At 35.7% G+C, this 25,916-nt stretch overlaps 2 pseudogenes; both read right to left on the reverse strand.

Moving 5' to 3' along the window:
• Positions 1 to 20,474: 20,474 nt before the first annotated feature.
• On the reverse strand, positions 20,475 to 21,306 carry LOC139438821 (polyadenylate-binding protein 1 pseudogene; annotated as a pseudogene).
• On the reverse strand, positions 20,595 to 22,310 carry LOC101435715 (polyadenylate-binding protein 1 pseudogene; annotated as a pseudogene).
• Positions 22,311 to 25,916: the final 3,606 nt, after the last annotated feature.

Below are 25,916 nucleotides of genomic sequence, written 5' to 3' on the forward strand. Positions count from 1 at the left end.
ACACAGGTTTTATAAGGTTAGATCAACAATGCAGGCGCTCCAATACCAGAAAACTAAGAAGATCAGAATCTTTCCACCTCAAAGTTATTCCAGGCTATTGTAGCATACCAGTTTGGAAGTTTTATTTGGGATTTTAGACAGTAAAAATGCTAACTCTTCAATAGGGAAATAAGGGACAAAGGACATAAACATACATTTTACAGAAGACAAAATTCATAGAACTTTAGGATAACAAAGTTAAGAAGGAGGTTTCTCAATATATTATCTCTTACATATTTTGACCTTTGTACTTTCCTTTTGACTGCAATTTAAAAGTATATCTCCAATTAAGCATTACTCAGAGAGTCAATAACAAATGAAAGTACCTAGTACCTAGAACCAGACTTCCTGGGTTCAAATATGGCACTTATGTATGGTGTGAGCTTAGATAAAATTTTTAAAAAGTCTATGCTTTAGTTCTCCATTGGTTCTCTAGTGGTAAATTGGGCAAAATAATAGTATATATACATATATGTGTGTATATATATATACATATACATATATCAAGGATCTTGTGAGGATTAAGATAATGCCTATAAAGTCTAAAAGAGTACCTGATCAACAAGTCTAATCTTTTTTGTTTGTTTTTTTGTATAATTATTCTTATTGGAATAATGAAAATTCTCTAATAATGATCGAAGTGATGAATGCACAACTATGCGACTACACCAAATACCATTGATTGTACTTTGGATGGATTATATGCTTTATTAATATATGTCAATAAATTTGATTTAAAAAATAGCAAGCAATGAAATGATCATTTCATACAAACATTCATAGACCACAATAAAGCTGATTTAATGTTATTCCCAGTGGAAAATGTTTTTTTTTCTTTAATTAAAGAAAGAGTAATTTCTGTATGTATATTTGGATTGAATATTTAGATACACTTAGAATATTTGCCTGATCCTTTATCAAAATGTATACTTAGCTGCTCTAGCAGGATGTTCTTAACCAAAATTTCGGCACCTGGGACCAAATTTGGTTTGCATCTCATCATCATCTGATTTACATCAGCTTTTGTCCCTCTGGATCTTAGCAATGGTAAAGAGAAAAAGACAGTTTCAGGCCTCTGGTATTTTCCAAACTAATGCTTATGGCATTTTACTTTATGTCCATCAGGGACAGAAAGAATATTTGAGGAAATAATGACTGAAAACTTACCAATACAAAACATAAATATCAATATCCAAGAAGGACAATGCATCCAAACAGAGTAAAACTGAATAGACCTACTCCAGGATGCCTACTATTCAGAATGACAAATATCAGAGATAAAGAGAGGGTTCTTAAAGCAGCAAAAGAAAAGCATCACATATAAGGGAACCTCAATAAGATTAAGTGCTGACCTCACATCAGAAACCATGGAGGCAAGAAGAAAGTGGTATGGTATTTTTAATGTACTAAAGAGAAAAACTACCTGCCAAGAATTCTGTATACGTCAAAACTGTCCTTCGAAAATAAGGATGAGTATCAAGTCTTCACAGACAAACAAAAACTGAGAGTATGTTACCAAAAGAGAAGAATTACAAGAGATGCTAAAGGGAGTAATGTGGGCTGAAGGGGAAGAAAAGAAGAGCAAGAGACTTGGAGAAGTGTTAGAAGTGAAGATTATTAGGGGAAATTAAAGGGTAAAAGATATACAGTGGTGAGATATGATAATGGAAAGCCAAAGGATTCAATGGATGAAGTAAATAAATCTTTCACAGTAATAACATTGAATGTTAATAGCTTGAACCTCCAATCAAAAGACATAGACTGATAGAATGGATAAAAAGATATAAGTCATCTATATGCAGTCTACAAGAGACTCACTGCAGATGCAACAACACAACCAGTGTGAAAGTGAAATTTTGGAAAATATATTCCATGCAAATGGCAACCAAAAAAGATCTGAAGTAGCAGTACTAATTTTATACAAAATTAATTTTAAAAGCAAAACTGCATAAGGGATGAAGAAGATCCATTATAATATTAATAAAATGGGCAATTCACCTAGAAGTAGTAACTATAATAAATATTTATGCATAAAACCTGGGTGCCCCAAGATACATGAGGTACACACTGGCAAAACTGAAGACAGAAACAGACATATCTACAATAATAGTTGAAGATTTGAATATAATCTCAGCATTGGATAGCATATCTGGACAGAGGATTCTTAAAGAAACAGAGAGCTTGAATAACATGATAAATGAATAATTAGATCTAACAGACATTTATAGAGCATTACACCAAAAGAAAGAAAGAAAGAAAGAAAGAAAGAAAGAAAGAAAGAAAGAAAGAAAGAAAGAAAGAAAGAAAGAAAGAAAGAAAGAAAGAAAGAAAGAAAGAAAGAAAGAAAGAAAGACTAAAATTGAAGACTTAATTACATACTTCAAGGAAGAAGAAAAAGAAAAGCAAATTAATTCCAAAATCACACCAAAGAAAGGAAATAATAAAGATCAGAACAGAAATAAATGAAATTGGGAACAACAGAAAAAAAGAAAAAATAGTCAGAATTAACAAAGCCAAAATATGGTTCTTTGAGAAAATCAAAAAAGTTGCCAAAACCTTGTAATGAGAAATAAAAAAAGAGAAAATATGCAAATTAACAAAATAAGAAATGAGAGAGGGGATATTACAACTGACCCCACAGAAATAAGACAGCTCATAAGAGGATATTATGAATAGCTATACACCAAAAAACTAGACAACATAGATAAAATGGACAAATTGCTAGAAAAGTTGAACAATTTACACTAAGCCTAGAAGAAATAGAACATCTCAACAAATGAATCACAAGAAAAGAGATTGAAACAGTCACCAAAAACTTCACGAAGATGAAAAGCCCAGGACCAGACCTCTTCACAAGTTAATTCTATCAATCATTCAAAGATGAACTAATAAAAATCTTTCTCAAGCACCTCAAAAAAATAATTGAACAGGAATGAACACTGTCAAACTCATTCTATGAATCCAACATCACCTTAATACACAAACCAGATAAAGATACAATGAAAAAAGAAAATTTCAGACCAATATCTCTAATGAATATATGATTCTCAATGTAACAGGATTAGACTTATTTAACATTTCCCTACACAAGACTCTTCTGCCCCTTTTATTTGAACCTATAATTAGCACTATTATTAGCATCATTAAATGTATGTCCCACTGACTTGATCTTTGGTCCATTCTTATGCCAGTTGAGCCCTGAATCTCAGCAAGTATAGTTACACCTACTCTCCAGTTCATTAGACTCACCCAGGACAACTAACAAAAGGATGATGGGCAATGCCTATTTCGAAAAAACAGAGAATATCTACAACAGTAAGCAATACAGTTCCAACCATCTGCCTCATGAGATCTAAGTCCATCTCAATTAGAAACAGAATGGGCATCACCATCCCCAAATTCTTAAGATTGAAGAATGAACAAACACAAAGGAGGACTGCAACTATGGACTAAAGTAGACTTATTATTATTTTAGTAATGAAAGAAATTTTAATATCGATATAAAGACAGCAGTCACCAGATGTTCTGAGGGGAGGGAGAGGAAGAATAGGTGTAATATGGGGCATTTTTGGGACATTGGAACTGTTCTGCATGAAATCGCAATGATGAATACAAGGCATTATACATTTTCTCAAAACCTATAAAATTGTGTGGAGCAAAGTGAAAACCATAATGTAAACTATAGTCCATGATTAGTAACAATGCTTCACTGTGTGTCCATCAACTGCAGCAAGTGTACCACACTAATGAAAGATGCTGTTAATATGAGAAAGTGGGGGAGGGGTGGGGTATATGAGAACCCATTATATTTTTCATGTAATATTTATGTAATCTAAAGCTTCTTTAAAAATAAAAGAATAACTCAAAAAATACTCAGCAAAATTTTGCAAACTGAATCCAAAAGAATTATACTCCATGATCAAGTGGGTTTTACCCCAAGTGTGCAAGCATTTTTAATACAAAAATCTCAATTAGGGTAATAAACCACATTAATAAATTGCAGAAGAAAAATCACATGATCCCCTTGAATGATGTAGAATAGGCATTTGACAAAATACACTGTCCTTTCTTAATAAAAACACTCCAAAAAGTTGGAATAGAAGGAAGCTTTCTCAACATGGTAAAGAGCATATATGAAAAACCCACAGCTAGCATTAGACACAACAGTGAAATACAGAAAGCTTTCCTGCTGAAGATCTGGAACAAAACAATACTGTAAGCTATGTTATTAAATATTCGTGTTAGAATTTCCAGCTAGGACAATTCAGCAAGATAAAGAATGAAAAGGCATTCAAATAGGAAAGTAAAAGGTAAAACATTCACTATTCATTGATTATTTGATCCTATATCTAGAAAATCCTGAAAATTGCACCAGAAGCTACTAGAACAAATAGAAGAGTTTGGCTAAGTGGAGGGATACAAGATTAATACACAAAATCAGTAGTGTTTCTATACACTACTGCTGAGCAATCTGAGGAGGGAAGCGGAATAAAAAATCCATACACAAAAGTGCCTCAAAGAATGAAGTATTTAGAAATAAACTTAACAAAGGACATAAAGGACCTATATTCTGAAAACTACAAAACATCACTAAGAGAAACTAGAGAAAACTTAAGTAAATGGAAGGACATTCCATGTTAATGGACCAGAAGACTAAATAATATTAAGATGTCAATTCTACACAAAGTGATTGACATATTCATTGCAATCCCAATCAAAATCACAACAGAAATGTTTGCAGAAATGGAAAAGCAATGATCAAATTTATTTGGGAAGTTAACAGGCCTCAAATCAAATAGCCAAAAATGTCTTGAAAAAGAATGAAGTTTGAGTATTATCAAGTCCTGATAAAGCATATTACTTAAATTAAGTGGTAAAAACAGCATGGTACTGGCATAAAGATAGATTGTCCAAAGTAACCAAATCAAGAAAGCAGAAATGGACTCTCACATGTACAGTCAAGTGACTTTTGACAAGGCTGATAAACCTTCCCAGGTGACCAAAACCACCTAATCAACAAATAGTGCTGAGAAAACTGGATACATATCCAAAAGAAAGAAAAAATACCCCTATCTCTCACCTTATGCAAAAATTAACTCCAAATGGATCAAGGACCTAAATATAAAAGTGACGACCATAAAACTTCTAGAAGAAAATCTTGGAAAACATCTTCAAGATCTTGTAGATGATCATGAGCAAAAACAACAACAAAAATAGATAAATAGGACCTCCTATTTTTTTTTTTTTTTTTTTTTTTTTTTGCTTCAGATGACTTTAAGAAGGTATAAATGCATCCTACACATTGGGAGAAAATTTCTGGAAGCCACATATCCAATAAGGGTTTGATTTCCGTGTTATGTAAAGAGATCATACAACTCAATTATAAAAAGACAAGCAACCCAATTGTAAAGATGGGCAAAAGATTTGAACATAAATTTTTCCAAAGAAAAAATACAAATAGCCAAAAATCACGTGGAAAGATGCCCAACAGCATTAGCTATTAGTGAAATGCAGATCAAAACTACAATGAGATACGATTTCACACCTTTTAGAAATGCCATTATTTAAGAAAAAAAAAAACTACAGGAAACTACAAGTGCTGGAAAGAATGTAAAGAAACAGGAACACTCCTTCACTGTTGGTAGGAATGTAGAATGGTGCAACCTCTGTGGAAGACAGTTTGGCAGTACCTCAAGAAGTTGAAGATAGGACTACTATATGAGCCAGCAATCCTGTACTATGAATATATGCAGAAGAACTGAAAGCAAGGACTCAAACTCACATTTGCATACCAATGTTCCATGGTCTCACTAATACAAACTAAATATGATGAGTAAAATGGAGGTGATTCTAGAGTTTAGATTACTAGGACATAGAGAATGAGAGCTGAATCTTATTGTATGTAGCATTATTAATAATGTTGATTGTAAAAGTGTAGAAATAATAGAGTTGAGCGTGACACAATGTAGTGAGTATAACACGGCTGATTTAGAAATGTGACTGTTACTGAAATGGGAAGTCTGTGTACAAAAATGTCAATGGGACAGGAAACTAGAGAATAGTCTAGGAAATGTATAACATACTAATTTTATTGCTGGGTGAAGATTGTGAGATTGTCATTAATAGTAAAAATATAAGAAAGCTCTTCCTTAGAATATGGTGATACATGGAAAAATTATAAATAATTTAACTTATGAAAGATAGTTAACAATATTATTGTAATATTTTGCAGTAGTCGCAAGAAGATATTTCAATACTAAGGGACAATTAGAGAGGATTACAGTGGGATTCGGAATTTTTCCATTTGGAGTAATGAAAACTTTCTAAAGTTGACTGAGGTGATGACAACATAACTGATGAAAATGAAAGCGATTGAGTGTACACGTTGAATGGATTGTACAAAGCATTAAACTGTATAGAAAAGGGAACTCAGTGGTGAGTGATGGACTGTGGTTAATAGAAAAAAATATGAGAACATTTGTTCATGAATGATAGCAAATATATAATACAGGGTTTTTAATAATTGAGTGGGTTGGGGGATAATACACCAAACATAAGATATTGACTATAGTTAGTAGTAATTCCTTCCCTCCCCTTCCCTCCCCTTCCCTTTCCTTTCCTTTCCTGGAATTGGGGTTGATTCCAGGACCTCTTATGTGGGAAGTCAGCACTCAACCACTGAGCCATATTGACTCCCCTGATTTGGATTTTCCCTTTGTTTGCTTCTTTGTTTTGTTTTGTTTTGTTTTGATTTTAGGAGGCACCTCAACTGAACCTGGGATCTCCCAGGTGCAAAGCAGTCCTCAATTGCTTGAACCACATCCACTCCCCAGTTAGTAGCAATGTTTTGATGGTGTTCTTTCACTGTTTGTAATAAATGGTTCATATCAGTGCAAGGTGTTGGTGGTTGGCAGATATATAGGAACCTTGTATGATGATATGAATGTTAATTTTGTAAATTAACAAATTTTATTATACATTTATTTTTTATGTGTGATCATGTATGAATGACATACTTCAATAAAATTTTATTTTAAAAAAAGGAATGAAGTTCTGATATGTATGGCAACATGGATGAAGACATATGGAGTGAAATAAGCCAGATGCAAAAGGACATTGTATGATCTCACTGAAATGAAATGATTAGCATAAGTAAACTTGTAGTACCAACTCTAGAACATAGGCTACCACAGGATGGGCTGGGATTAGAGAATGGAAAGTTAAGTCTTGAGATGTACAAGGTTCTGTTGGAATGATGGGGAAGTTTAATAATGGACAGTGGGGATGGCAGCACAACATTTTGAGTGTAATTAACACCTCCAAAATATATATCTGAATGTGGTTAAAAAGTGAAATGTAAGGTTGTGCATATGGTAATAGAATAAAAATAAGACAAACTGAACTTTAAGTTAAACCATGGACTATAGTTAATACTACACAATTATATAAATGTTCAAATTTTTATAATTGTAACAAATGTTCCATTTCAAGTTAAGGTGCAAATAGGAGAGTAGTATATTGGATTCCTCTCTCTTTGTAGGATTGCTCTGTGATCCCAGAACTTTTCTAATAAAGAAAAGAAACTAAAAAGTTCAAGAAGGTAACAAGGAAATTTAAAGGCCCTTTGCCACATTTCCTCATAGTCTCTGTCAGCTTTTCCCAGACATTATAAATAAAATTTTATTGTAAGATAAAAAAAAACTTTGTGAACTTGGTTTAGGCAAATATTTTTTAGATAAAATACCAAAAGCACAATTCATAAAATTAATATGATTGTGCAGACTTCATCAAAATTAAAATCTTCTCTTCAAAATATATTTAATTGAAATGAAAAAATAAAGAACCAAAAAGGTCTTTAAGAATATCAACATAAAAATCTGTTTGTAAATGTTTATAGCAGCTTTACTCATTATTGCCAAAATTAGGACACAATCCAAAAGTCCCTCAACTGCACAATTGATAAAGACACTGTGGTGCATTCATTCATGAAATATTACTCAGCAATAAAACTGAATGGTTACTTAACATGTAATATGGGTAAATCTAAAATGCACTATGCTAATTGAAAGAAATAAGACCACCAAATATATATATTTGTATGATTCCATTTTTATGACATTCTTGGAAAGGCAAAGCTATAGAAATTGAAAAAAAATTCAGTGATTGCCAGGGCAGAGGATACATTAAAGGGTTGAGTCCAATATGACACAGGGGGTTTTGAGGTGTGAGGATACTGTTTTTATCTTGATCATGGTGGTGGTTCATTAAAATTGCAAATTTGTATACTTTAAGAAACATAAATATTACTTCATATAAATTATACCATAATGTAAAAAAAAACATGGAAAAATGATTATATGCAGATGAATTATCAAACCTGGGATCAGAAAACCTCAGATGGAATTGCCTTCCTATGCAATCTGCAAGCTATACAAAATATAATAAACTGTTTAACTTTTCTGAGACTTTCTTAAATGTAAAATGGAAATAATAAAATCTGCCTCTTCTATCTCATACAATTATTGAAAGTGTCAGATAAAATAAGTACAAGGGTATTTGCACAATATAAAATACCCAAAATATCAAGTATGATCATGAAACAGGGTTTTGAATAAATAATCAAGTCAAGATATCTAATATAGCATACTATAGGTAATATTTTTTGTCTTTATTTTTTTAATGCTACATTAAAAAAATATGAGGTCCCCATATACACTAACCCCCCTCACCCCACTCCTCCCCCCATAATAACAACCTCCTCAATCATCATGAGACATTCATTGCATTTGGTGAATACATCTCTGAGCACTGCTGCACTGCTGCACTTCATGGTCAATGGTCCACACCATAGCCCACACTCTCCCACAGTCCATCCAGTGGGCCATGGGAGGACATATGATGTCTGGTAACTGTCCCTGCAGCACCACCCAGGACAATTCCAACCCCTGAAAATGCCCCCACATCACATCTCTTCCTCCCACTCCCTACCCCCGGCAGCCACCATGGCCACTTTCTCCACACCAATGCCACATTTTCTTTGATTACTAATCACAATAGTTCAAGAATAGAATATCAGTAAGTCCACTCTACCCATACTCTATTCCTCCATCCTGTGGACCCTAGAATGCTGTGTCCACTCCACATCTATAATATTTTTAATCTGCCATTTTTAATTAATTTACATGCCAATAAATACATGCATCATTTTCAATTGTCTTTTAAAGAACTCTTTCACATGTTATTCTTTAAACTTTCCTATACTGTTAAATTTCCACATATAATTTTTGTGAATTTAAAAATTTTAAATCACAAAAATGAAGAACATGAAATTGTTATTTCATAACCTGTTCCAAAGTACATTGAGCAATGAGCTTAAAGCTGAACTTTGAAAATGAAATAAATTAATACTGCTTGAGACATTAAAATGAAAATAAATCACAATTTAGAATTTCAAAATAAAAGCTCTTTATAAGCTTTAAATCTTCAAATTTAAGTATCCGCTTACCCTACTACGAAGTGTTCTCAATTATACAAGGTTTATATAATAACAAATTTTGTTATGTAAAAATTATCCAAGAATAGTTAGGAACCAGAGTGGATATTTAATTAATTCAATTAAGAGCATTAATATCATAAGTAATATAATTTTAATTTTGAGCTTTCGTAAATTTCAAGGAGAGTAACAATATGGTATTTATGTAGAAATAAAAATCTCTTCTGACTAAAAGTTTAGAAATTGGTAGATGTTCCAGGTTGCACCTTTACTCCAAGTAGGATAGCTTTATAGCAGATGGAATTTTGGCCACAGATAAAGCAAATAGATCATCAGTATAATAGTGTTCCTTGCCATATCCTATGAATGAATGTTGAATTTCTGAGTAAAAGGGTAGAGTCATCAGTAAGTGAAACAGCTTAAGGAAGAGATGGCATTTCTCAAAGAAATACTCTGTAGATAAGAAGAAATATTGAAGCAGGTACTTAGAGATCTAATTTCTTTTAATTTACCTCATCTCTGAAAGACATAGCAATTATTCTAACTTATGGCAATAATCTCTTATAAGATTAACTAATGCTAGACAAGCCAGGAGGATTTATACTTATTTATAATGCATATGTGGAATAGAATGAAAACACCACAAATGCATAAACCTGTGATGTTAATGATTTTTTAAAAACATACCTCTACTGTCATTAAATTGCTCTTTTAAAATATGCATCTAGAGATTAATTCATAAGAAATAATTTCCAATGAAGTTAAACTATAAAATGAAGCTGAAAATCATCTCTCCATAGAAAAATATTCAAAGAATTGTGTAGCAAGATGAAGAGTAACCAAGACAATAGAAAAGTAAACATGTATATCTTACAGGAGCAGCATTATTCAACTTACTTAAATCACATGCAACTATCATTAGGAAATGGATAGGTAGGTAGGTAGGTAGGTAGATAGATAGATAGGTAGGTAGATAGATAGATAGATAGATAGATAGATAGATAGATAGATAGATAGATAGATAGATAGATAGATCAATCCAGACTGAAGGTAGAGAAGATAGACATACTGAATTAGTATTTCAAATGGAAAGATTAAGCAAACCATATGTGATCCTTACCTTCAGGAACATTTGAAACACTTTTATAGAGCAATTCTTGAAAATCACAGGTGAAAGATTCTGATATTCCTCAGCAAGTTATTAAAAAATTATAAATATTTGATAAAAGAATCATTTCCTTCAGTAATTTCTATTTATTTATTTTCCATATTTCTCAAAAGATCTACAATCAAGTTTGGATTCTAATATAATTCTGTAAGTCATATTTTCTTAAGCCCATGATAATGGCAGCAAGTGCACAATATCATAACTTGAAAAAAACACTATACATTTTCCCATTCTTTTCATGGTTCTGCAAGTTGCATTCATTATCTCTTATATAATTTTTCTTGTTTTCTAAAATAGAACCTTATCCAGATGTAGTAGAAATTTCAAGTACTTACTTATAACCAGTTCTCCTTCCCTTTATTGCTTATAATTGGCTTGCTGATTGGGCCCTTTGATGAAATGTGGACAAGTAACTACTAATATTTCTGTCCGATGGAGAACAGATGACCTAGAGAGTTGCTCAGATCTAAGGTAGATGTTATTCAACCAAGTAGGTTTATGTGTTTGTCTATGGAGACGTTGCAGTTGTTTGTTACTATAGCATAACCTAGACTATCTGTACTAAAATAGTAGGTCAGCAGTATAAAGTAAATTTTCAAATTATTACACAATTTTCATATATCTTTTCAGCTTTGCCCTCCAAAAGAGTACCTAAATTGAGTTTTCCTCATACCCATCCCTCTGCCCCTGAATATTCCATAACCTCTGTAGCTGCCAATATCATTTCACTTGCCCCAGTGCCTTGAGGTTGTGTTGTGCTGTGTAAGCCCTTCCCAGAAAGTAAGGAATTGCCTTACTTTCTCATAGGCAGGAATTGCCAGGATTTCACACCTGTCTTATATATAATAACATTTATTTTTTCATGATTAACAGTTAAAAAAATAAAATAATTGAGATTTTAATATGGTTTAAATTCTGACAATATCACATAGTTTATATTCATTTTCACCCATCATCTGGAAATACTTGCAAAGGCTTTTATTTAGTATTCTGGGTTTCATTTTATTTATAAATCTGTGCCCAAAAAGGTAATGGCAGCCAATACTGTACTTTCATGGGCTCATACCTATGCCCATGTTCACAACATAACTCAGTGCTGTGAATGCACTGATCTGCCAGCAGAAGGAGCAGAAGCTGTGGACCATTACCCCAGTGACAGGCCAATTAGACTTGGTTTCAGATGACCAACTGGTCCACACAAAATGGGAAACAATACGAAGACAAGTAGAAGCACTACTCCATAGAGATATGGACAATACCTGACCCCTAGTGGGTTATGCTATCTGTAATGGGTGGGAGTAGCTTCCAGCTGAACATGTAACATTAAGGGAAATAGTACCCCAGTGTATTGAACAATGTTTCAATGATTCCCAGAGAATAGCAGGATGGGCCCCCCAGTTTTCTTGTAATTGTACTGTAGTCAATAGTCAAACCACCTATTGGTGGGAACATCTGGGATCCATATGAAAATGGGTTGTGTTAATCAGCATTGGTTTTACAATTTTCTTAGTTATGTTTTGTTATGCCTTATATTGTTGCTGTGGCCTTTGAGCCCAGGGTGTGCCCTGTGGTGTTGAGCCCCTAAGATGCCAGCTATTTAAGGGTGGAATGGATGGGAAGCTACCAATAGTTAAATGGCCTGAGCATCCTGGATACTTCTTTGCTACATCCGGGATGCAGTGACACAGCATAACTGCACTCAGCTTCCAGAGGATGACCTTGATTCCAACTAGCCCATAAGCCAGCTAATCAGTATATGTAGCATGATAGGTATGCCACTGTAAGAGTTAATCATATATTCTAATAATAGTAACATAAAGGCCTCTACCATGTAAAGAGAGATGCAGAGAGAACAAAGGAAGCTTAAAAGAACAGAAGCACAAAAAGCACAGAAATGTGGAAAAGAACATGGAATAAACTCAATACACATAAACTCCCTGTGACTCCACATGCCTTTTTCTTTGCTTGGACCCAACAGATGGTGTATTAGCCAAAGGGGTACCGATACAAAATACCAGAAATAGGTTGGTTTTTATTTTATTTTTCTGCATATGGTTTATTTGTATGCAGAATACATACAATACATAACAACAATCTCCTCCATCATCATGAGACATTCATTGCATTTGGAGAATACATCTCTGAGCACCACTGCACCTCATGGTCAATGGTCCACATCATAGCCCACACTCTCCCATGTTCCATCCAGTGGGCCATGGGAGGACACACAATGTCCAGTAATTGTGCCAGCAGCACCACCCAGGACAACTCCAAGTCCCAAAAAGGCCTCCACATCTCATCTCTTCCTCCCATTCCCCACACCCAGCAGCCACCATGGCCACTTTCTCCACACCAATGCCACATTTTCTTCAATTACTAATCACAATAGTTCATGAATAGAATATCAGTAAGTCCACTCTAATCCATATTCTATTCCTCCATCCTGTGGACCTTGGATTGGTTGTGTCCACTCCACATTTATATATCAAGAGGGGGCTTAGACTGGTTTTATAAGAGTATTCATTTTGGGTAGAAGCTTACACTTACCAGGCCAAAAGCATAAGTTACTTCCTCACTAAAGTCTTTTGCCATATGTTGGAGCAAGATGACTGCCAATGTCTGCCAAGATTTCAGGCTTCTTGAGTTCCTCTCTTCCTGGGGATCATTTCTCTGCAGACTCAGCACCTCTGTTTTCTCCACAAGGTCAGCTGTAGTCTATGAGGCTTACTAGGCTTTGCATCTCTCCAGAAGGCCAGTTGCAGACTATCAGACAAATGGCTCTGTCTCTCTCCCCAGGGTTTCTTTCTTGTCTAAGGAGCCATCTCTATTCTTCTGTGTTTTTATTCCTCTGAGTTCACTTCATGGGTTCCAGCTCAAAACTCCAGCATCAAAACTCCAACATCCAATAATTTAATCATGTTCACGTACAGTTTACAAACATAATCCAATATCTATTTTTGGAATTCATGAACCATACCAAACTGCTCAGATGGATAAATAAATTGTGCCTAGTCACACAATGGAATACCTCATATCACTGGAAATGAATAAATTCATAGTATACACGCAGTATACATGAAAATCACAAATACAACATTGTGCTAATAAAGCTAATCACAAAAGAAATAAATCTATTTATATAAAATCAAAAATAGGTGAAACTACTACATAGTCAAGAGTCATAATAAGATGATATAGGGTGGTCCTTCTAGGGAATATTATTGGAAAGGGAGCACAGTTGGCTTTCTGGACTGCATGTCATGTTCACTTTATTGATCTGGGTGCTGGATGCACCGGTTTGCTTAATTCACAAAATTTATAACTTCAGAATTATGTACCTTTTCTTTTGTGCACTACGCTGCAATAAAATATATATATATATATATATATATTTAAGTTTAGGTACCCAATTATACCTTTAGTGATGTAACTTTTAAATAAACAAAGAATTGAACATACATGTAAATTGTTCAAGTAAAGGAGATCACAATATAAAAATTTACATAAGTGCACAGACTTCAAAGCAAACTTATTTATGGATGTTTCTGAATAACATGACTCACTATATCACTTTTTAAATCCAAGATGTTTATTTCCCAAATCAAATGATGTCTTTTATTTATATTTCATAATTAGCTAAAATAAGCATCTAGAAAAGTATGGTAGCATGATATGTAAAAGTATGTATTCATTTTCTTTCCCTGAACACATATATTCTATTCCTATACTTGTATCTGATAACCTCCATGCAAATTCCAACCTGAGAGAGCTAGATTTGAATGGAAAATAAAAGCAACAAATGTTTGACTTTGTAGTTCAAAAGCCACTGACCTTAAAGGCTGAAGATCTAAAAGTGTATCTGAAAGCCACAGGCTGAGAAAAGGAGGAGGTAGGTGCTGATGAGATTATAGACTTCAATCTCCCCTTCACTGAGAACTATTCGTTCCTTTATCAGAGAATTCTGTGAACATCCAAAACAAGTTACCTTCCTTTCCTCCCTCTGGGGAGGACCTTGCAAAACCTAAGCCAGCAGCCAGTTTCAGCCTCCTGAGAATTACACACGCATGTGACCCAACCTTTGTAAAGCACCTTCCTCTTAACACCTCAGGTAATTATTAAACTCACAAAAAAATGTAGGATGCAACCCTAGGCACCTGTGTGTTCATGATCCTATGAGATGAGGCCCTGAGTAAATTGGGACCACACAAAACCAGCCAGACATTTCCCATAGAGCAGAAAGAGCAGAGAAACAAATCCTGCCTATAACAAAATTTTATTACTGAGTTTATATTTCTTTCAGGGCTATGAAGATGGGGAAAGGTGATTAAACATGATAGGATTTTTGTATGCATCCAATTCCAATGATTGTATATAGATTGCAAAAGCATCATATTCACTTCAATTATCATTGTAACCTCTAGAGGAAAAAGTAGAGGTATTTAATTACTCCTTGATATCAGGGACTATATCTCTATATACTCATTAATTGACATATCATGCACACTCAATACATGAATATTGAATGAAGGAGAATAAAGGAACAAATGAATGAATGAATAACCTGCTTTCTATCATACTTACCACAAAAGCACATATAATTATTAGGCACTTGAGACATGCATTGAATGCTAGGAGATTTGCAGATTCTGAAGAGGTAAGCTACGAGGAATTTACCCTTGTGATGTATTATTACATTACTAAGGCATTTCAAAGCAAATTTAATTTTGATTACAGTACTCACCCAGAAAATAAGGGATAAAATGGTAGAAGCTAATGAGTTCAGTGTTGCCATTCAGAATTTTAATAAATATAAGGAAACTTCTGGGATTGAGGGACTTTTCTTTAATGTTTTGTGAAGGAAAATTCTGTTTTGCTGATGTAGAGCCCTGCAGTTCTTTCACTGGGACTTTTAAAGTAAAAATTATGCAGAAAACTCCTCTTATAACAATATTACTTGCAATTGTTTCTTTTGCATTGTTTTCTAAAACCCCAGGCTAATAATAATAATTGTACTATTTTGCCCGTCTTTTATTTTTAAACCAGTGTATCATGCCAGTATCCCTAGACCCAGGGGAAACATTTTAAGTTTAATGTACAGGGTAAGGTTTTTAGTGAAAATACAAAACTCATTATGAAGTTTCAAGACTTTGCAAAAGTATACCTATAAGAGTATTGTAGCAGTTTGATATGGTTATGAATTCCAAAAATAGATATGGGATTATGTTTGTAATCTGGTCTGTACCTTGCTGTGATTGAGTTATGATTAGGGCTTTGATTGAGCCATGTCATTAGGGTGTTGAGTCCATGCCCCTTGGTGGGAGGGGACTCACAGATAAAAGGCATGGCAAAGGACAGAGCTAAGGGTTTCTAATGTTGGAGTATTGATGTTGGAGTTTGATGTTCAAGTCTTAAGATGGAGCCCTAGGGAAAGAGACAGAGCTGTTTCCTGAGAGTCTACAGCTGTACTTGCGAAGCAAGGCAAGGCCTAGAGAGCCTCATAGTCTACAGCTGATCTTGTGGAGGAAAGAGAGAAGCTGAGCCCAGAGGAACCCAGAAAGCCTGAACCCTCACAGACATCAGCAGCCATCTTGCTCCAACACATGGAAATAGACTTTGGTGAGGCTTCATTGCCTGGCAACTGTAAGCTCCTACCCCTCCTTTATAATGCCCAGCAGATTTCTTCTATTTCACATCAGCACTGCTTTGGCTGACTAATGTAAATATCTTGTAGAAATAATCAAATGGTCAGTTTTTTAAACTGAGAAGAAATTGCTCTAGAGGCAACTAGATGTGTTTTGTTTTTTGGAAAAGTTATCAGTGCTAATTTTATTCATCATAATCCAAAGGCTTGCCCTACCCATTCACTGGAGCTTTTCTCTTTTATCTTCCCCAATAAACCTCTTGCACTCTTAACTCTGCCTTAGTGTCAGCTTCACCAGTTTCCTGGGAAGACTCAAGTAATACAGAGGAAGAGTTACAGGCATCACATTTATTATTTCCATTTATTCATTTATAAACCTGAACATATAGATGGGCTTGGGGTTAGAGAAACAGGAAGAATCTCAAATCTTAAGGCACATATAACAGTCTTAGCCAACCCAACAGAAGATTAATAGCAAAGATTGTCAACACAGGAGTCCAGCACTGGAAAGAAATGGGTCCACCTAGGACCCCCACCCACCCACTGCACTAGTCCATTGGCTAAGGGCTGCCAAGGAAGAGTGTAGTCTTATACAGAAGGCTGCAGTGGATCCTGAAAGTGCTAACCCATAGAAGCAAACTAACCTCCTGGAGTTGAATGGCAAGTGATTTTTTGAGGGGACATAGGTGCTGGCTTAAGGCCATGGTTGCCACCCCTTCAACCTCAGGAATGCCTAAGACATTGATCCTTGGTTAAATTCCTTTCAATAGCAATTCAAGGAATATAAAGAAGGGTATCAGATTTAAAATAATGATTTTTTAAATGTTCTATGTACTCTACGTTGTTCCAAAAGTTTTAAAATACATTGTACTTGAGGTTTTCAAGTTTATTTATTTTATAACCTCTAATTGCAGAGTGACATTGGACAAGGTATGAAACCTAAAAGGATGCCATTGATAATATGTCTCCTAAGCTGAGATGGATCTCACCTAAGTTACTCTTATGCCTCCTGACCACACATTCAAGCGTCGTGTGCTTGAACTATTGAACATCACCTAAGAGTTACAAGACTGCCATCACCTTGATGCTGTGGATACAAGTAGACCATCTCTTAAAAACAAGAGAGAGACTCTGGGCCAGGTTTACTCTCTCACAAGAACCAAACATTGGAAAAACTCCAACTGTTTGTCAACAGAAGATAAGATAAACAAATTGTGATAAACCTATACAGTGGAATTCTCTAGAAACAAAATGGAATAGACTACTGATACATGCAACAATATGGATGCATCTCAAAACATTCAAGGTAAGTGAAAGAAGCTAGACACATTATTTACTGTATAATTGCACACGTGAAGTTCTGGAACAAGCAAAGTTAATTTAGGATAAAATCAAGGAATGATTGCCTCTGGTGGAGGGCAATTGGCAGAATTATCTAGATATTTGTGGTTTATTTGGGATAAATAAAAGTTCAATAATGTTTGTAAGTGGTCCATCAATTTTCTTTATAACTCCTTCTTCTCAGTAGCAATTAGTAGTAAAACATGTAAAATTTTAATGTTTAGTTTCTTACTGGTAATTTCAAAAATATACTCCTATAAGAATGAATGAGTTCATTGGAGCTCAATAATGAAATGGTTATATATGAAGATACCACTGTTGGCAGCTCTGGTCACAGGGTAGGTGTTGAACAAAATAGAGTAGGTTTCTTTTCTAGACACAACAAAAACTGGGCAAGACCCCAATTCTTTTTGCACTACCAAATATAACATTTCTACTTCTGCCAATAGGGCAGATCTTCCTTACTAATATAACTTGCTGAAATTAAAGGAAGCAATTCCTCCACCATTTGCCCAGGAAACACTAACACTTGGTTGAAGTGGTAAGGTAAATTGACTGACCAAATTTATAGCTGAGAAAACCATTTAGGGTTTGGTACAGCCAAACAATCATGTATTTTTTCATCAACAAAAATAAATGAGCTATCAAGCCATGAAAAGACAAGGAGAAAGCTCAAATGCATATTGCTAAGTGGAAGAGGCCAGTCTGAAAGGCTCCATACTGTTTGATTCAAACTATAGAACATTCTGAAAATGAAAATTATGGACACAATAAAAAAGACCTGGGGTTACCAGTGATAGACGGAAGGAGAAAAGGGATGAATAGGTGGAACATAGGAGACTTTCAGGGCAGTGAAACTATTCTTTATGGCACTGTAATGGTGTAATGATATGATGTATTTGTTAAACCCCATAGAATTGTAAAACACAAAGTGAACCCTCACGTAAAGTATGGACTTTAGCTAATAATAATGTATTAATATTGCTTCATCGCCTCTAACAAACATATCACATTAATGCAAGGTGTTCATATGAGGGGAATTTCTGAAGAGCAAAGAGAGTTTATGTGGGAAGTCTGTACTACTGCTAATTTGTTGTCACTCTAAAAGTTCTCTAAAAATAAAGTCTATTATTAAAAATAATTATAATAAAATCCATTAGGTTCTTGGGTTCAATGGACCTCACTAGTCAAATGCAACAATTGTGTAGTATCTATTATTGATGGAAGAGATAGAGGACAGGAGCTTCTTTGCTATGTCCAGAGGTATGAATTCAAAGTGAATCAGGATTTCATTCCAGAGGTTATGCTTATGCATTTCTCAGAAAGATCTCTTTGACTGCCACGTAAATATTGCCTCAAATAGCAGGACTCCTGAAGGTTTAAGAGACATCCAGACAATACAGTCAGGACAGAGAGCTCAGGAGTTTCACATCTTGCCAGTGGGCCCTACTTTCAAATGTATGCTCCCCAGTGTGACAGAGTTGGACTCAGTTGTGGTTTCCCTACACATGGCTCAGAAGAACACTAGAGTAGATAGGTGTATATACAAGAGACTTAAATCTTTGGGCTGCCCATGTGCCAGCTGGGTTCTGAATCTCAACAGAGTTGCAACACCTACTCTCCAGTTCATTGAACTCACCCAGGACAACTAACAAGGAAATGATGATGGACAGAGATCATGCCAAGGAACAGAGAGAGTCTGCAACTGCAAGCAAGATAGTACCAGAGGCAGACCGGGCATCACCATCCCAGAATCCTCAGGATTGGGGAATAAATGATGGACTAGAGTAGACATACTATTATTCTAGTATAGACTCTTTATGATTCTAGCAATGGAAGAATTTATATTATTGATGTGGAGGCAGTGGCCACTGGAGGTTCTGAGGGGAAGAAGAGGGGGAAAAAAAGGTATAATATGGAGGTATCTTTGGGACATTGAAATTATCCAGAATGATGTTGCAATGACAGATACAGGTCATTATATATTTTGTCATAAATTATAAAATTGTGTGGGAGAGAGTTTAAACTATAATGTAAACTATAATCCACATTTAGTGGCAATACTCCAAAATGTGTTCATCAATTTTAACAGATGTACCACATGAATGAAAGATGTTAATGTGAGAAAGTGTGGGGTGGTAGGGAGTGGTGCATATGGAAATTCCCTACATTTTTAAACTTAACTTTTATGTAATCTAAGTATCTTTTACAGGAAAAAAACAAAAAAAACAAAACAGGAATATGGTGACAGCTAACATTGGCTAACATGGTTTTTATTTCTTTTTTTTTTTTTTTAGGAGGTATCAGGGATTGAATCCAGGACCTCATGCATGGGAAGCAGGCACTCCATCAGTGGGCTACATCCACTCACATTTTTTGTTTGCACTGTTTAAGGAATTTTTATTAGAGCAAGAATTTTATAATCCAGATTAATTTCCTTGCTCATTTATCAATGCTGTTATCTAAAGCAGAAGTGATAAACAAAATTTAAAAATGAATGCTTTAAATTTTTGTACTTTGCAAAAATTCTTTCACCTAGGGTCTATACAATATTAATTTGTTTTCATATTTTACTTGTTTTTTTCTTTGTTTTTAAATCAATAAGTCTTCTAGGACTAGTATTATGTGTGCGAGACCTGGCATTTGTTCGGTACATAAGGTACATGGTTTCTTTTTCTTTTTTTTTTAATTTATTTTATATTTTGCAATATTTTTTCCACAATATTTAAGTTTTTCGATGTTTATTTTTGTTTGCTGAAGCACAAGTTTCTTTTCATGGTCCTGGATCAATTTCAAACAGTTGGAATACCAGAGGCAATGTTACCTGCTTTCTGGGTAGACCCTTTAGCTTGATAGGCTTGTAGTACAGCTACAGCTTCATCTACTTTAGAATGAAGAGACTCCAGAGACTCAAGCCTATGAAGAAGCTCTGAATTACCAATCTCCAACAACATGCCAGTGATTTTTACCAGCAAGAGTAGGGTGCATGGCTTGAATAAGAGGAAAGAGCTATTTACCCAACATATGCTTTTGCTCTTGAGCAGGGGCAGATGCCAACGTGGAAGCAGTCGAAGGTTCCTGTGTACAAGATCAGCAGGCTCCTGCATGGTAATTTGTGGCTGTGCATTAAGATGTTGTTGTGGATTGCAAACTTCCACAGCATATTTATACTGTGGAATGGTATGGACAAAGGAGTAGCTGCTGGACATAGACCCATTGTCTGTGTTGATGTATTAGCAACACATTATGTTGACTTGACTTGTGGAACCTGTGAAAAAGCTGGTTGCATAGTACTAAATGGTGGTCTAGGAGCAGCTAGGCAAATAGCACCAGGTATATTTTGGAATGGATGAAGTGTGGCACCTTGAGCATTTCAATGAATATTTGGTCTTAGTTGAGCAATTTGATTAGGATAATATGCAGCATGGTTCTGAGTCTGTGGGATAGCTATCATGAAATAATCTGAAGAGGTGCTGGTTGATAGGAGTTGAGTACAGGGTTAGGCACAGCTCTTACACTTGTCATTCTCTGCACATACTGATTGGTGAGGTGAGCCTGGCACTCTTCTTTGCACTGAGCTAAAGCTACATATAATGGCTTGGTGGCCACAATTCTACCATTCATTTCTGTAACTGCTTAAGTGGCTTCTTCTAGGGAGGAGAAACACAAAACCAAACCCTTTGCTGCAACTACCCTCCATCATAACCTCTGCACTAGTGATTGCATCAAATGGAGAAAATTCTTTCTGGAGACGTTCGTCATCAATACTATCAAGATTTTTCACGTAAAGGTTAACACCCTGGTACTTGATGATCCTATCTTACTTCATCTGTTCACATTTGCACTTAAGTTCTGTCATTCCACTTTTTTTCTGAGCTCACATTTATTTTTCTTTGAGCTCCTTTCCATTCATCTCATGGGCAGCTTTCTGTTTATCTTCATGCTTTTTGATGCTCACAAATCCAAAACCTTTAGATTTTCCACTTTCACTAGCCATTACTTTCACACTTAAGGCAAGCCCAAATTTTACAAAGACATCCTTAAGGCACTCATCATCCATGTCTTTTCCAAAATTCTTGATGTAAATATCAGTGAATTCTTTCGCCCTAGCTCCAAGTTCTTTTCGAGACTTGAATTGTTCAACAAAATTTTTTGTGATCATTTTAGAAACATCCCATTCATTTTTTCAATAGTTCTTTCAGCTGCTCTTCCTGTGTCTCAAAATGTACAAATCCATAGCCCTTGGAACCATTTTCCTCACAAACCACCTTACATGAAAGGATGTTACCAAAAGCAGAAAACATCATACAGAACTTTACCATCAGTAGATCTGTCCACATTTTTAATGAATATGTTGCTCACCCCACTTTTGCGAAGTTATGTATCACGCTGAGACCACATGATGTTTACTGGTTTGCCCTTTATAACACTAAAATCCATGGCGTCCAGAGCACGCTCCCTGTCCGCCGGCTGCCGGACGTTCACACAGGCGTAGCTCAAGGAGCGGCAGCGATCGTGTCCCCGCAGACCCACATGGTGACGGTGGGCCCGGCCGAGCTAAACTTCTCCTGGAACATGGCCTCGGTCACGTCAAGTTGTAGGTCCCATACGTAGAGCGAAGCATAGGGTAGTTAGGGCGCTGGAGTTCATCTCTGCAAAGCTGCCCTGGCAAATCCACAATCCGTGACCTTTCCATGAGAGGAGAAAGGGCGCTGGGGCCGGAAGTCAGAGGGGAAGGGAGGGGCGGGTGCAAGCGCAGAGGGACAAACTTCACCTGGACTGAAGACTACTCGACAGTCTCTGCGGAATCGAATTGACGCCCAGCCGCTGGTTGCTGGCTGGGCGGCGATGGTCGCGGTGTCAGTCCGGGAAGCAGGAAAGCGTGGGTCTCTTGGTTCCTTCTTGGAGGTGTTGCGGGGCCGCGGGCAGGTCGGTCTTTCGACTGCTTCACCGAGTTATTTTTTTATAAAAAAGGAAAATAAAAATATAATAAAAGTCTTGGGGGGGAGACGGTGATGTTTTTGGCAAAAATTTTGGGGTTTTTTGAAAAGATTTTCAATTTTTAAAAAATAATAAATGTGTATTCCGAAGCCGGAGCACACTCCGCACTTAGCACTAATAGCTGGGGAAAAGGTAATCTGTGTTTTAGAAAGGGCATTCCAAGTCCTTACCGGATGGTTCATTTCCTCATAATCATAAATATTTAACCATACCAATTTTCATGCATTGGATATTGTAAAATATACTATTACAGAAATGATAAATTTCAAGAGCATGTAATAAATATGCAAATTCAGCTGGTTGAATGGAAAGATTAAGAACAGAATTACACACCTTCCTTCATTGTCAGGGATATCGGAGAATTTGGCCCTGGAATTACAAGTGCTTACATCATTGACTTACAAAATATGTAACAGTGTGCAAACTACTAAGGTAAATGAGGTTATTGTGGAGGTTGCTATATTTTGTGAACTATTGCAACAATTAATCTAAGCACAAAGTATCTGGTTGTTAATTGATTAAATGCAACTGCATCCCCCTCCAAAGGAAACTAATTATACAACTTGAGAGAAGATATGACTAAATTAAAAAACTGAAAGGAAGGCAGAACTATCTTCTTTGAGCTGAGATCGTACTTGATTATGTCGGCCTCACTTTTTACAAGCTATTCAAAGTAGTGCCTAGAGTCATGAGAACTCAGCTGTTTGTAAGGAACTCTCAGCTGGTTGGTGGGCAACCCTCTGACATACCGATGAAGGTACTGGTTGCTGGGAGTGTACATACACCAGGAGCGGATATGTTCAAAATGGTATAGGCATCCAAAGGGATATAAGCAGAGCATTGACAGCATTGCAGCAAATTCAGTGAATCTACAGCCAGAGTCCTCCAGGTTAACACCTCTTCCTCCATCAGGCTCATCACCAAAGTTTATTGATCTTAATAATTCAATATCCTTCCAATATATCTAATTTCCTCTCTCACTGTACTACAGGATACCACTTCTTAAATGGACTTCTGCAGTCTACACATGCCTTTTACTTTTCCTCAATTTCTCAAACTTAAGCCAAAAAGATATTTTCAATTTGCAAATTTGATTTTATTATCTCTTCACTCTCATGTCCCATTTCCTTCTTTTCCTTATGTTTCAAATCTTTCAATGACTTTCTTTTGCACTTAGTGGGGACTGTGTTGTAAATTAGCCTGTTAAGATCCTGGAGCTGAATCGACGTACCTTTCCAGCCACATACATTACCACACTTGTACCTCCGTTCTCAGATCCAGCAGCATCAGAGTTTTATTAGTACCTTGTATGGGCAGTGGGCAATACTAATTGTTGGACATGGGGCCTTGCATATGGTATTCTTTCTTAGATGCTCCTTTACTCTTGTTTCACCTTATTTCCTGCTTATTCTTCACATGGGAATAGGACACCATTTCCTCACTGAAGCCTTCCAGACCTCTGCTTTATTCTACTGTTTCTGTGTGTGTGTGTGTGTGTGTGTGTGTGTGTGTATTTAATATTTTTCTTTCTTCTGGACTATAAATTACATGATATAATGACAGGCAGAGTCAGATCCATTTTTACTCACAATATCGCCCTCAGTGCCAAACAAAGTATCTGTATTACACATTCTATAAATGAACACATTTTAATAAATATACAATATGAATGGATGAATGAATATCACTAATTAACATATTGATTTCTATTATTTGTTAGTCATCATTATCTTATCCATGATCATTTTTAGTCTAAGAGCACCTTACAGGGATATCATCCACAATGTTGGTATATTTACATATTGTCTCAGTTCTACTTTTTAATATTACTACTGCATTTTATAACAGTGTTACCCCTTGCTTATTTTCAGAACAAATTCTCTCTCTTTTTCATGTTTAGTTTTTTTTTTAATATTTATTCAGCTCCTTGTTGGAGATTTGGGCCCAAAGGGTATCGGGAATGAAAGAAAGAGAAAACAGGGAAGGAAACAAAGAGCAAGAACAAGTGAAAGAGCTGGGATCAGGGGGTCTGCGAGTAATAACTCCTTAGACAACTTTATTGTTTACAAGGGGCTCTCTATATACCCCAGTCTACCTGACATCAAGCAGCAACATGCAGTTAACTATCAGCATTACCCATAGTCTAAGGAATTTAAAAAAAATCTTATCTCAAGGTACAAAGTCTAAGTGTTCTATTCACTACAAAAGATATGTGCTCATCTTTTCTTTCAGCCTTTAACAGCTTCATCCCATTTGCCAGGAATTCTTTATTACTGCATTCCTTAGGTTTCAAGCGTAGTCATGGAGACAGCACATCTCTCCTTGTGAGGCCACTGTGCCTCAGTTTCCAACACTCCTTCCCTTCTCATTCTGTCATTTTATTATCTCTTCTTTAATTCATAATTCAAAGTCACCATTCTATTTTAGGGTACACAATGAATGCCATCTCAAATAATTTTTTATTTCTGAGGGAATATTTTCATAAGTATGCTTTCCGACTATTTATTGAGTAGTGTTAGGTTTCTTCTTTTATCTTGTAGAATCTTTCCCTTAAAGCTTATCATTTAAAATATTCAGTATCAAACACTGATAATTCTATCTAGGCTTGAGGGGATTTTTCTCACTCACTTAAATGGATTTGCCACTCATGTTCCTGGAGGATGTTTTTACATTTCTTTCCCTAGAGATAATTAACTGTCCAGTGATTTCCCTGAAGTTTAGAAAAAGTTGAGGATATAAATTACCTAGCAGGAGAATTCCAAGTTTTAGCACTTTCAACTCTGTTTTGGGTGAAAGCACTGCAAAAATTCTATGCCAAATGTGGCTTCCTTTATCATGACGCTATCTTTTACATTATACATTACCTTTGACGTTGTTGGAATTTGGGGGAGCCTAGCCAGAACTTGACCTGTAACTGTCTTGCTAATGATATCCCATGGCCTCTGTATTGATCCCACTATTCTTCCTGGTCTTGCCACCTCTTTTCATGCTGTTTTTGAGGAAAACTTCAGCTCCTCAAACTGCCACTGTTAATGCCATGATGCTTTGGGTAACTGCCCATACTTTGCATGGTGACCTAACCATGCTGCCTCATCTCTGTTCATGTACTTCAACCCTAAAACGGAGAAACACAGCACAGAATGCTTTCCTAAATCACTAGAAACCTTTGACCTGGTATAGTTATGTGTGCCTCTGAGACAACTTGTACATTTCCCTTTAAAGTGCACCAAAGA

The sequence above is a fragment of the Dasypus novemcinctus genome, chromosome 4 (assembly GCF_030445035.2).
Source record: "Dasypus novemcinctus isolate mDasNov1 chromosome 4, mDasNov1.1.hap2, whole genome shotgun sequence".
Lineage (NCBI taxonomy): Eukaryota > Metazoa > Chordata > Mammalia > Cingulata > Dasypodidae > Dasypus > Dasypus novemcinctus.